This window comes from Tamandua tetradactyla, chromosome X, assembly GCF_023851605.1.
Source record: "Tamandua tetradactyla isolate mTamTet1 chromosome X, mTamTet1.pri, whole genome shotgun sequence".
In the NCBI taxonomy this organism is placed as follows: Eukaryota; Metazoa; Chordata; class Mammalia; order Pilosa; family Myrmecophagidae; genus Tamandua; species Tamandua tetradactyla.
In genome coordinates this window covers 78,996,871-79,010,387 of record NC_135353.1, presented here as the reverse complement: position 1 = coordinate 79,010,387, position 13,517 = coordinate 78,996,871, and positions in this window count along the sequence as shown.

Below are 13,517 nucleotides of genomic sequence, written 5' to 3'. Positions count from 1 at the left end.
TCTGAAAAAGGAGTACCATGCACTTGAACTCCTTTCCATGTTTCTCCATATCCATTGGACAGGGCATGACAAGAGCTGTGGGTAGGCCTGTTGTGCAAGCATAACAGTTACTTTTGTCTAGACTCTGGACTGTATATGTGAGCCATTCCATCCAGACATTTGTATCACTGTACCCTGTCTCTATCCCTATGGTTTGTTTCAATTTTTTGTTCTGTCCACCCTGACAACTTTGCGAACATTCTGTAATGGGGAACTAACCTCCAGTTGAATGTCCTTAGGCACTATCAAAAAGTTAACTGGAGAGGGTGTTATTGGTTTTGGGGACAAGACTTGTATCCTGAACCTTCCTAGAGGGTTTTTTCCAATGAAATCTGCCCCCATCCCATATATTCTGTCAACGACTGCATCTCTGCTGCCACCCCCATTGGATGTTTGTCTGTTTTCTTGATGGTTATCACCACCAGGTTACAATGACTTTAGGTCTGTGAAGTTAATCCCATGTTTACAGTCTCTCCCTGATACTGGGTAGTCCATTATACATCATCCTAGGAGGGGCAAGGAGAGGCTTGACTGTAATACCCCCTTACTGGTTTTAGACACAAGTACTTGCTTTCCCCATTCAATTGCCATTGATTTGTTAAGTCTCCACAGTCTACTACTTGCCGAACATCAAATATTAGGCCTGGAAGATGGGAATCCTTCCCCCCAGGATGTAACTTACCCTTGGCAAATATTTCAGAAAGTTTCTCTTACCCCAAACTGCCCCAGCCCCATGTCTCCTTCACCTTCCATCAGCTGCCCTTTTGTGGCAAATGCCCATTACTTAGTCTCCACTCTTTGGTAAATGCATTCTTGTGTAAACTCCCCTTATTTACTACATACCCTCTGGCATTTATAACCCTGCATGCCTAAGGCAGCATTTAAATTTTAAATTTTACCAGTGGAATGCTGCCAATTCCAAACTTAGCCCCCTATTTCTGAAAACTAGCCAACAGGGACCTGCCTAACTCTTGCTCCCCAACTCCCCCACCCTAAGCCTTAAAAACCCATCCCCCACCACCTCAGGGCAGCCATTTTTCCCTTTCTCTTGAAACACTGCCTGGGTGGCTCTGTTTTTCCCTGAAATAAAGCCTTTGCCCAAACTCTTTTGTCCCTCCTCCTCCTTCATGAGTTTGCTGAGTTTACCTTTAATCAAACTGTACAGTTGAGGACTTGAAACTTTCAGTTACATTCACTACCAATTTGATGGGGCTTGTTGCATACCCAATTTGGAACATTATGACTAGTATAATTACTTTCATTTTTAAATTGGGCCTCAGGTTCCTCATCTGTCTTCCTTGAGTAAGACTTTTCTTTGGCTAGGGTCACTATTACCTATGTTAGATTAGAGTACAGAATCCAAACCCCAAATCCAAAACACCCTTTACCCTCCCAACTATTATTTCTTTAATGTGATTTTAAAGGGTCCAAAGTTGGAATTATTTCCCAGGAATCAGACTGTTATTAGGTACTTATCATCTAATGCAGGTATTGGTAGAGAGACCAGCCTTTTTCTGCCATCTGGATGGCCATTTCAGTTGTCAACATCCTTCCCAGGCCAGTTGGAGTTTGGACTCTTTCCACAATTTAATGAGAGCCCAACTGCTGGGTTGGTGTGAATGGGCAGCAAATTCAAGAGGTGGGGTCTGAGTCAGCATGCCAAGGTGCCTGAGGGATGACACAGGAGAGGACAAAGCCAGTACATAATTCTTAAGGAAGAAGTCCTTTGCAAAGTCAGCCACTGGCATGGTAATTCCTAAGGCAAAATTCTCCTCTGGCTCTGGACCTGTAAAACTCAGAATAAGTTATTTGCTGACAACATACAAAGAGGGGACAATCATAGGATACATATTCCCAGAAGGAGAAATTAGAAGGAACACAGGGTTCACTGGACCCAAGCAGTTTTGAAAACCTGCAGGGCAAACTCCATTAGATTTCAAAGTTTAAGAGTCATTTATCTTCAGGACCTATAATTTGGTTCTCTTCCCAACAGATATTAGTAGGTTTGAAAATGGGGACTTTAAATCTTTCCCCCTTTACCCCTGGAACTGTGAGGGAGCTACCAGAGAATTCAATCCTCTTCAGGATATGGGTCATAGAAGATTGAGCTGCCCCAGTTTCCACCAAAAATGTAATTTCTCCCTGATATGGGCGCACCTTTAGATTTACCAAAGGCTCCCAATGGACTCTTGAGATGAGGAGGCTCTGACCTACCTAATCTTCAAAATTCATTAGGAGTATCACCTGACCTTCCTTCATTAAACTCAGGCATTCCCTTTTGAAATGACCAGGTTTCCCACAGTGATAACACCCTGCTGAGTCCTGTGCCCTCTTCAATCCTTTATCCCCTTTGACCCAGACTGTTTCTCTGTCTCACCTCTGCCTGTCTCCTCCCTGCTTTATCTCTAATCCCTTCTTAACCATGTGGTCGACCATGCTCAACATGACTTTAGCTTGTTGCTTCTGTTTTCTTCTTCCCTTTTCACAACCCACTATAACCAATGGCATGGCAGGGAAAGCCATCCAGCCAAGTGACTTGGCTTCTGCACTTGGTGGGCAGCCTGGGGAAAACCCAGCCAGCATTTGCACTGGCCCCTCAGCTAAGCCCATCCCTGGCCCATCCCTCCTGGCCCATCCCTGGGACTGGTCCCCACCCCCAGAGGGGCCAGCCACTGCACAGTCCTGGGAGCCTGGGGGTGGGTCACATATGGCAGAGGGGTTGGGAGCTTAGATGAGGAAGCTGGGTGGGTGCCAAGCCCACAATCTCTGCCCCAGTGCCTCAGCTTGCCCTGGTCTGCCAGGTGGCTCTGGTTTACCTGCATTCCCTGGCTCAGCAGAGACTGTGGGTCCCTCCATGCAGTAGTGACCAACACACTGCTAATGGCTACAGAGCTGCTGGGGTCAGCATATGCCCCATAACCACTGCAAGCAGAGCCTGTTCTCAGCACCTCTTTCCTGCTTCATTCTTGAGAAACAAGATCCCTGGTAACTGGCACATAAGAGACAACCAGTGACTATCTGATTCCCTTGTGCTGCTTCTCCAGAACAGATTCAAAGCTGAGAGCTCCAGCATGTCCTTTCACAACTCTGACACTGAGCAGTTCTGAGCACCCTCTCTGACCTGTTCCCTACCTCTCTCTCATACAACAGCTCAGAGTAGACAAACAACAAACTAAAACTCACACCTGCACCAAAGAAGGAATAAGTGATCCTGCATCTAAAATAAAATGTGGAAGCAAAGAAAGGAGCTCAATTGGGTCTCAAGGGCTGCCATCACCAGCAAAGTTGAATACAGCAAAACATCACAACTAAAATACACTTTGAGACTCTCTCAATAACTTTCCTAGTAGTTTATCCCTCCACCCATCTATTTTCTGGATCTTTTCCTGAATGTCAGCCCAAGACCCCTTTACATCCTTGGGCCATAGGACTATCAGGGTCCATCCCTGAATATTTCCTTACCTGGTCTCTCAACTTTTGCAGGTAAGCAGAGGGAGTTTGGTTTAAGTTCATTCCTCAAAATAAGCATAATATCCAACAAGATTTTGCTAGAAAAGATGAATAAAATATATGGCTCAATGTCCAAGAGATTATTTAAGGTTTTTTTTTTTTGGTTCCCAGATGAAGTTTCCAGTTTAACTAAGAATCTCTTGTGTCTCTTTTAATCCAACCTCTCCTTGGCTTATCTACTTGCCCAAATAGATCAGAAAGCAGGCATCTTTTCTGCTACCTCAAATAATGCCAAAATTATTGCTCAGAAGTAGTTGGCAGGTCCTGCCAGGAGGCACCATAATCCTCCTAGGGATCTAATTCCTGCATTGACCATTTCATCAAACCTGAACTCCTACAGGAAAATGCTCTCACATCAAGATAGTTTTATTTACCCATTTGCTTCACTCTTACTAGTAGCAAGTCTGCAATTCCTGCATTTGGCAAAGGGATTTATTATAGAGAAACCCAGACTCTGCATCAAGTGGTCACATACCACTTTGAAATATTCCTATTGAACCAAAGAGACAAAGCTAGAAAATTACCAAAATATCAGTAACTCTGGGTAGCTTCTTCAAGTACCTTTTGAGGTCTACAAATTACTGTATAGTTTAAGCTATCTTTTTCTTGAGCCACCTCAAAGGTTTTATTTAAGGTCTAAGATTTGGGTACAGCCAATTTTATCCCCCGTATAGTGAGGCCTTAAATCTCTCTCATTCATGCCCCGTCTTCCTGATCATTATTATTCCAATTGGGATCTACCTTGAGGAATTTCTGTTCTGCTGCTATTACCTCTTATCCAGGTGAGTGCTACCTCTCCCATTCTTTCATAGGTGCACTCGTCACCATTCCCCATAAAGAGAACATTTTACATATAAATGATATAAGTTCAGACAGGTATATAACTGATTTCCCCTGGTTTAATGGGTATTTCTCTTAGAGGATATAGGGACTCTGAGGTTTATGTTCTTTCACCTTTTTTCTCAGGTGCCCCTGGAAATGAAAAATTCTGTTTATCTTTTTTTACACTGTTCCAACTCCTTCTTCAAATGTTGGTGGGTTGTCATGGGTGGAGCAGTTGGCCCTGATTACCCCTCCAGCTCTCTGGGAGGAACATGGGTTAGTTCCATTGGGCCTTCAGGGTCCAACAGTCCCTGCCCTGAGGGAGAAGCATAGGGCAGGGGAAGGCTCAATAAAGGATCCCAGGCTTTAGCTTCTAAAGATTTAGCCTCTGGCTCTAGGATTTTGATCTTTACAGGATAAAGAGGGGTCACCCTTCCCTTCAGCCAACACATAGCATGATCAGACTCTTCTTGGGAGAAGGGCTTCTTTTCATTAACATAAAGCATGATGTCAACACAAAGCCAATCTGCCCCGTATTTTGGCCAGAATACATCAGATAGCACAATGCTTTCTCTTTTTTTCCAAATGCACATTTTTTTTTCCCCTTGGTCTGATCACTGTTGGTCCAATGTACCAACATTCTCCCTATGGACTATCCAAGGGAATGTTCCCAGGGGACTACAGGTACTCCCTCCCCTTTTCCCCAGCCAGCTGACTGCCTCTACCCGTTCTGAGTCTTGCCTGGGTTCCTCTGTACCAGCACCCTTTTTAAACATCATCTGACTCTGGCCCTTTCCCTCATGGAAAAAGGGAACTGTGGATTGGGACTCTGCACTTGCTTACTCAATGCCAGGCTCATCAGAATTTATCCCGACCACTGAGACAATACTTAATAGCCTTTTTCTTACCTTGGTCCATGCACAGTTGCCTGTTCACTGTGAGGCAGATTTCCCTTCCCCTTTTCTCCTTTACAATTGGCAAATCCAAGTGTCCAGTCTTGGGTCCTTCTGGCTGCCAGAGGTGGGCCCCCAATGGTGGTGTCTGAGACCACTCAATCAGCAAGGCACACCTTCATCTTCTCTGGGAATCCTCCTCTGAAGCCTCAGATCCCAGACAAGCCCCCAAATTGTTAGAAAAAATGCCATACTTGAAATAGAATAAATGCTCACCCAATTGTAGAGAAGAAAATAATTCATTCATGATCTTGCAAGAATAGGCGCCCAGCTGAAAAATGATGGCTGCTGTGCCAAACAATATAATGCCAAAAATCTTATACCTAAGTCTAGCATGCAGGCCCCTCCCGTTTCTCTGCTGATTGACTATTCCAGAGGTTACTGCCTATCCAGATAGTCTAGCTAATTCAAACTTTTCACAAAAGTTTCCCCCTTTTGATTAAGCTTTACATTTCAATGACCCTGGCTGTTACTTATTTAAACTTGTTTCTACCTATTTGTTTGTACCTGTTGTTTCTACCTAGGCTTACATCAGAGCTCTCTCCCTCCCTGCCTGCAAGACCAGTTTGAACTGTCCTGCAGCCCTGTCCTGTGCCATCTTGTGTGAAAGCTAATTTTCTTACAGGTTTGATACTGGTTGTAGAAGAATGACAACAAGCAAATCTGGACTTGCATCCCATTCACTCAATAGATAGAGTGCTTCATTTTCCCATTTCATCAGATTTCCAATTTCATCAGCTTGGCTTTGGCCCATGATATGGAATATGCTGATTGGCCAGGCCTAGGTTACATGCCGTCCCTTACAGCTGAAGAGTAGGGTGTAGGAAGGTTGTTTATTCCACCCTCAAACTCCAAGCCCCATGAATACATAATGGGAAAGAATTAATTCTCAAAAGGAAAATCAATCTGCAATTACCAAAAGAAGAGAGAATAGATCTTGGGCAGGCAAAAAAATTATACATAGATACTAAGTAGGAGAATAAAGATTCAAATCCAGGTCTGTTTGACTTCACAGTGTGTGCTCTTTATTTTATGCCACCCCCATATATCTTATTGCAAATATAAGTTTTGCTCACTACACTTAAAACTCATAAAGGTAGAATGGCAACTCTGCTTTGTGAGAGAATGCATGCATAGGGTTCTCCAGCCAAACATACCAGGTAGTGTCTGCAGGTAATTAATGCCATGGAAACACAATTGTCTAATGATAGTCAATGGTCTCATTACCATAATGATAACTGTTCATCACCAGTTGATTCTGGGAACACTGAGGAAAACAAGACCAACTTGAGAGCCAACTACCTTCCTCAAAATGTGACACAGGAGAAGCTAAAGAGTCTTTTGAGGAGGTTTTAGTTTCCTGGGTTGTGCAAGCAAATGCCATGCAATGAGTTGGCTTAAACAATGAGAGCATTTGTTAGCTCATGGCCTTGAGACAAAGAGAGAAGTCCAAATCAAAGCATCATCCAGGTGATACTTTCTCCCCAAAGACTGTGGAGTTCTGGGGCAGGCTGCCAACATCTCATGGCAACACACATGGTGACCTCTCCTGTCCTCTCCATTCTCTTACAAGTTTAATTGCTTTCAGTATCTTGCTTCCTGTAGCTTTCTCTCTCACACTGTCTGAATTTTGTTCTGCTTATAAAGAACTCCATTAATAGGATTAAGACCCATTCTGATTGGGCTGGGCCACACGTTAAATGAAGTAACCTCAACAAAAGGTCCTATTATTGCTTTGAAGAGACTGTATAAATATGAATGCTAAAGGTACTTCAAATGAGGCATTAGAAGAAAATGACAAATATGTCATTAGAAACTGGAAGAAAGGTGAACTTTGTTTAAAGTAGCACAGAATTTGGAAAAACTGAGTTCTAATTTTGGATGGAAGGCAAAATTTGAAAGAAATGAGCTTTAATATTTAACTGAGGAGATTGTCAAATTAATGTGGAAAGTTCAGCCTGGTTTCTCCTTGTAGTTTACAGTAAAATGTGAGAGAAAGGGATAAGCTGAGAACTGAACTCTAAGCACAAAGAAACTGGAAATTGGTGATTTGGAAAATTATGAGTTTCTGGAAAGTGAATCCCAAGAAAATAGTGCTCCATTTGAGCATTTAACTGAACATGGAAAAGTCAGCCATTTGAATGCAAGTCAGGATTGGAAATGCAGTTATCCAGAAAGGATTTGTGGAAAGTCCTACTGTCTGATAGTTTGGACCACTGTGTATTACATTCCATTTGTGTGGAAAGGGCGAGTATGCCCTGGCATGGGAGAGGCTGGGTCTCATGGCCCATTGTTCAGTAAGAGTGCTACCATCTTAGTCCTCAGAGAGAGTGGAGCATATTCCCCCAGGAACTGCAGGGAGTCTGTCAAACACCCCACAGTTCTGAGATGACTGATCCTGTGTTCCCAAGATTGTAAAGAGTCTGGCCATCATCCCAGGGATCTCAGAGGCTGGAGCCTTCACCCAAGTGTCTGGGGAGAACATGGCCACTGCACTAGCATTTGGAAGGGATGGGTCTTCCATCTTTCTATAGATCTTTCCATAGAGGACCCTCAGAACTTGAAACCAAATGGAATATGCCCCGCAAGGTTTCAAAATGGTTTGGATACATGATCCCTATTTTCCTTCAAATTCCTCCTTTCTAGAATGGGGATACTTATTCCTATGCCTGCCCCTTCATTGTATTTTTAAAGTGGATTTCTTGTTCTATAGGTTTCACTGGTCCTCAGTTAGAGGGGAATTGTGCCCCAGAACAGCCCACACCTATAACAAATTTTGATAAGACTCATACTTTGCATTTGAAATGACTTAAGGCTTTTGGGACATTGTATGGAATGAATGGATATTGCATATAGAAAAGAACATGTCCTTTTGGGGTCCAGAGGGTGTGGTATGGTGGTTTGAAACTGTATGTACACGAGAAAAGCATGTTCTTAAAGTTTATTCATTCCTGTGGGTATGGACCCATTGTGAGGAGGACCTTTTGCTGTAGCTACTTCATCTAGGGTATCATCCACCTCATTCAGGATGGAGCTTAATCCTATTATTTGAACCTTGTATAAGGGAATGAAATTCAGACAAAGAGAAAGAAAGTCATGGGAACAAGAAGCTGAAAGCAACAAAACCTGAAAGGGAAGGGAGAAAGCATCAGACTCTGCCAGGTGCCTTGCCATGTGGCAGAGGAACCAAGGATCACTGGCTGGTCTTCAGGAAGAAAACATAGCCTTTATGATGACTTGATTTGGAAATTTTCATGATTTCAATGGGAAGCTAATAAATTACCACTATTTAAAACCAAGCCATTTCATGGTATCTCCTTTAAACAAGCTCAGAAACTAAAACATCTGTTCATATAAAAAAAATTTGCAGAAATTTCTTACTGGTCCTAGAGCAAATATTTTTGCTTGAATACCTTGACAAATTTCTTCATGACTCCTAGTGAGATTTAAAAATTTACCAGGAAACTTGCAGCCATTGGAAAATTTGGAAAGATTCATGTTGTAGAAAACATTTGAGATTTTTTAATGAAAGGAGTCAAATCAACTGGGGAAATATTGCTGGTTTCATTTTTTTTAATCACCAGTGGAGCATATGATTATGCTGGTTATTAATGTGATAGGAGGCTCACAAATAAAACAATTTACAGAAGAGTATACAAGAGCAAGAAAGAAATTTCACTTACCAAGAGATGGAGAGAAAATCTGTTCTTCCTAAAGAACCCCCCTCAGATAGAGCCCATGGTGTTTAGTGATATACTTAAATTATTGTTTGAAGAATTGTTTTAAGAGAAAAGGAGGTTACAAAGGATTTGTACTGCAGCAAATTAGCAAAAGTGATCTGAGCTGGATATATTTGAAGCTATTTTGAAAGTTACATTCAAGGCTAACACCTCGGCTTTGTGCAATGTAAATGAACCTTGTTTTTATGAACCTTTCAGCTAATTTAATTTTTTCCATTACATTTTGACTTATGTTCAGCTTTTTTGTTTATCTATCAGGTTTTTCCTTTTAAATGACATCAACATTGTTACTTCAGGTTTTGCTTAATTGCTTTTGTTGTCCTGAGGACTTGAATTTACAGCACATCAGATTTGTTCTTAATTTTGTTGGCAGATAGTCTAGCTATCTGCAATGCTACATTTTCATTTATAAATATTTTTGTGGTGAAAAAATGAGTATAAACATAGATTTTGTCCTGGTTTGCTAGCTACTGGAATGCAGTATACCAAAAACAGAATGGCTTTTTAAAAGGGGAATTTAATAAGTTGCTAGTTTACAGTTCTCAGGCTGAGAAAATGTCCCAATTAAAACAAGTTTATAGTAATGTCCAATTTAAGGCATCCAGGGATAGATAACTTGGATCAGGAAGGCTGATGATGTTCGACATTTCTCTTAGCTGGAAGGGTGCATGAAGAACATGGCAGTGTCTGCTGGCTTTCTCATGGCTTTACAAAAGGGACTTTCTCCAAAATGTTTCCTCTTTTAAAGGATTAATGGGTGGAGTCACAACTCCATGGGAGCTATCTGATCAAAAGTTACCACCAACAATTAGGTGGGTCATATCTCCATGAGAACAATCAAAATGCCCCTAGTTAGAAATATTGAATGAGGATTGAACGACATGGTTTTCTGGGGTCCACCAGATTCAAACTGGCACAGGTTTTGAACACATTTTCTGAGACACATGATTCAATCAGCAATAATATGTTTTTTTTAAAAAAAGGTTTCCCTGACAGGAAAACAGCAGCTACATGCTTCTTTCCAAGGCACTCATGAGAGGGCATGCAAATTGTGCTTCACTTTACAGGATTATCAGAGCATTTAATAAAATGTAAGACTGGTATTTATTTGAAGTTTTATAGTGAGATTTAATTCACATCTGTTGGAATAGAAAATGTATTCTGTTGAATATCTAAGAGGCTGTACATGTTCCTTTTCTGTTTGAATTCTTCAAACACTTTCATGTTCTGTACATCAATAAAATTGAAGGGAAACATAGTCACAAAATCCATAAGTAGTATAGCAATAGGAAATAGCTACACAGGATATAAATAGTAATAAATAAAATCACTAGCATGTGTAAAAAATTAACACAATTTTAAATTAGTAAATGTTTTAGAGACTACCAAATCAAAGGTTGAGACATCTCCTTTTTTAAAAGCAGTTTGATTGAGAGATATTCATGTACCATCTAATCTATATAAAGTGCACAATCAATGGCATTTAGTATAGTCACAGAGTTTGCATTCATCACTACATTCCATTTTAGAACATTTTTATTACCCCCCAAAAATAAAAACTCCATTCTCCTTGGCAGTCACCTCTCAATCCCTATGTTTTTTCCCCAGACCTACATAACCACTAACCTAATTCTGTCTCTGTGATTTGTTTATATTTAAAGAATACTAATACTAAAATAGTACTGTTAACTATAGTCCATAGATTGCATTAGGTATATTTTTCCCCATATACCACCCTATCATTAACACCTTGTACTAGTGGGGTATATTTGTTATAGTTCATTAAAAAAATTCTTATTTTGAACTATTCACCACAGACATTACCACTACACGGTTCACTAGGTTATACTGCCCCACATTTCATCCTCTACTTTTCCTTCTAGTAGTATATATAACCTTAAACTCCCCTGTTCATTCACATTTACACATATAATTCAGCACTGTTAATTATACTCACAGTAATGTGTTACCATCATATCTAGTCATTTCCAAAAATTTACAATCAACCTAAATAGTATTTCTATGCAAATTAAGCATCAGCTCCCCATTCTATCTCCTGTCTAGATTCTAAGTTTACGAGTTTGCTTATTATATTTAGTTCAGATTAGTAAGATCACACAGTGTTTGTCTTTTTGTGCTTGGCTTATTTCACTCAAGATAAATGTTCTCCAGGTTGATCCATGTTGTCACATGCATGAGGACTTCATTCCTTTCTACAGCTGGATAATGTTCCATCCTATATAGAAACCAAATTTTGCTTATCTATTTATTGGTTGATAGACACTTGGGTTGCTTTCAACTTTTTGGCAATTGTAAATAATACTGCTATGAACATCGGTGTACAAATGTCTGTTTGCACCCCTGTTTTTACTACTTCTGGGTATATACCTAGTAGTGGGATTGCCAGATCATATGGCAATTCATACTTAGCTTCCTGAGGAACTGACAAACTGTGTTCCACAGCAGCTGTACCATTTTACATTCCCACATGCAGTGAACGAATGCTATTTCTCCATATTCTCTCCAACACTTGAAGCCTTTTTTAAAATAATGGCCATTCTAGTAAGTGTGAAATGATATCTCATTGTGGTTTTGTATAATTTCAATATTTTGAAATTTATTGAGACCTATATGCTGATCCAACACATTAACTATCCTGGAGATTGATTCATAGAACTTGAGAAGAATGTATATTGTTCTGATTTGGGGTGCAATCTTCTGTATATGTCTGTTAGGCCTAGTTCAATTATCATATTATTCAAGTTCTGTTTCTCAATTGACCCTCTGTCTAGATGTTTCATCTCTAAATGAGAATGGGGTATAGAAGGCTCCAACTATTATTGTAGAGATATCTATTTCTCCTTTCAGTTTTACCAGTGTTCGCCTGATGTATTTTGGGGCACCCTGGTTAGGGGCATAAGTATTTATGATGGTTATCTCCTCTTGGTGAATTTCCCCTTTTATTTATATATAGTGTCCCTCTTTGTCTCTTATAACATTTTCCATTTAAAGTCTATTTATCCAATATTAGTAATAGGTACCCCAGCTCCCTTTTTCACTACTGTTTGTGTAGAATATCTTTTGCCAACTTTTCACTTACAATCAATTTGTATCCTTAGGCCAAAGGTGAATCTCTTATAGACAGCATATAGATGGATCTTATATTTTTATCCAATCTGGTAATTTGTATCTTTTGATTGTGGTGTTTAATCTATTAGCATTCAATGTTATTACTGTGAAGGCAGTACTTATTTCAACTATTTCATCTTTTGGCTTTTATATGTTATATCTTATTTTTATCTCTCTTTACCCTTTTGGTTACCCTTACTGATAATCTTCACTTGTACACTCTTCTCCAAGCCTCTCTCTCCTGTCTTTTCCTTTCAGCCTGCAGAACTCCCTTTATAATTTCTTTTAGGGCCATTTTCTTTTTGACAAACTTTCTAAGCTTCTGTTGATCTGTGAATATTTGAAATCCTCCCTTATTTTTGACAGACCATTTTGCCAGATAAAGAATTCTTGGCGGACAGTTTTCCTCTTTCAGTACCTTAAATACATTGTACTGATATCTTCTCACCTCCATAGTTTCTGATGAGAATTTGGCATTTAGCCTTATTGTGTTTCCCTTGTATATGATGAATGGCTTTTTCCTTGCTGCTCTCAGAATTCTCTTTTTATCTTTGGCATTTGACATTCTGATTAGTATGTTTCTTGGCATAAGTCTACTAGGGTTATTCTGTTTGTAGTAGGTTGCATTTCTTGGACATGTATATTTAAAACTTTCATAAAAGTTGGGAAAATTTTAGCTATTCTTTCTTCAAATATTCTTTCTATTTCTTTTCCCTTCTCTTCCCCTTCTGGGACACCCATGATGCATATATTCGTGAACTTAGTGTTGTCATTCAATTCTCTGAGAACCTGCTCAATTTTATCCATTCTTTTCTCTATCTGTTCTTCTGTCTGTATGATTTCAGATGACCTGTCTTCCAGTTTGTCAATCTTTTCTTCTGCTTATTCAAATCCAATGTTCTATGCCACTAATGTATTTTTAATCTCATTTATTTTGCTTTTCATTCCCATAAATTTGTTATTTTTCTCTGCACATTTAAAAATTCTTCTTTAGGCTCACCTTGTGTCTTCTTAATACCCTTTATCTCTTTAGACATATGTGCTAGTTTGAATCTACTATGTACCCCTGAAAAGCCCTGTTTTAATCCTGGCCCAATCTTGTGGGGGCAGCCATTTCTTTTAATCCTGATTCAACATTGTAGTACAGAAACTCTTGATTAGATTATCTCCACAAAGATGTAACGCACCTAATTATGGTGTGACCTTTTGATTAGATGGAGATGTAACTCCACCCATTCCAGGTGGATCTTGATTAGTTTATTGGAATCCTTTAAAGGAGGAAACATTTTGGAGATAGTTAGACCAACACAGCTGAGAGAGCCCA